Source organism: Leptonychotes weddellii, unplaced genomic scaffold (assembly GCF_054177405.1).
Source record: "Leptonychotes weddellii isolate Sample4059 unplaced genomic scaffold, ASM5417740v2 HiC_scaffold_260071, whole genome shotgun sequence".
Taxonomy (NCBI): domain Eukaryota; kingdom Metazoa; phylum Chordata; class Mammalia; order Carnivora; family Phocidae; genus Leptonychotes; species Leptonychotes weddellii.
Genome location: NW_027852207.1, coordinates 1 through 259, shown reverse-complemented (window position 1 = coordinate 259; position 259 = coordinate 1). Strand labels below are relative to the sequence as shown.

Sequence of the window (259 nt, the reverse complement as noted above, 5' to 3'; positions counted from 1 at the left end):
CTCCTTGTTCTGCAGCTTGGTATGGATGGACATGATGACTTGGCCAATGTGGACCCTGGTTACTGTGCCCTGGGGCTTTCCAAAGGCACCCCGCATACCTGTCTGCAGCCTAGATTGGAGATAGCATGAGGTCAGACCTCAGTGTCCACTGGAAAGAGCTGTCTCCAAGGTCCCTTAGGGCAACCCATACAATCAACAGGCTGCATACACTACCAAGGAGGCTACTGTTTGCAGCCATGGCACACTGGGCCCCCATGGA

The 259-nt window shown here is 54.4% G+C and overlaps 1 pseudogene; it reads right to left on the bottom strand.

The window, feature by feature from the left end:
- Window positions 1-156: 156 nt before the first annotated feature.
- On the bottom strand, window positions 157-259 carry LOC145718943 (small nucleolar RNA SNORA70; annotated as a pseudogene; the record flags this gene model as incomplete).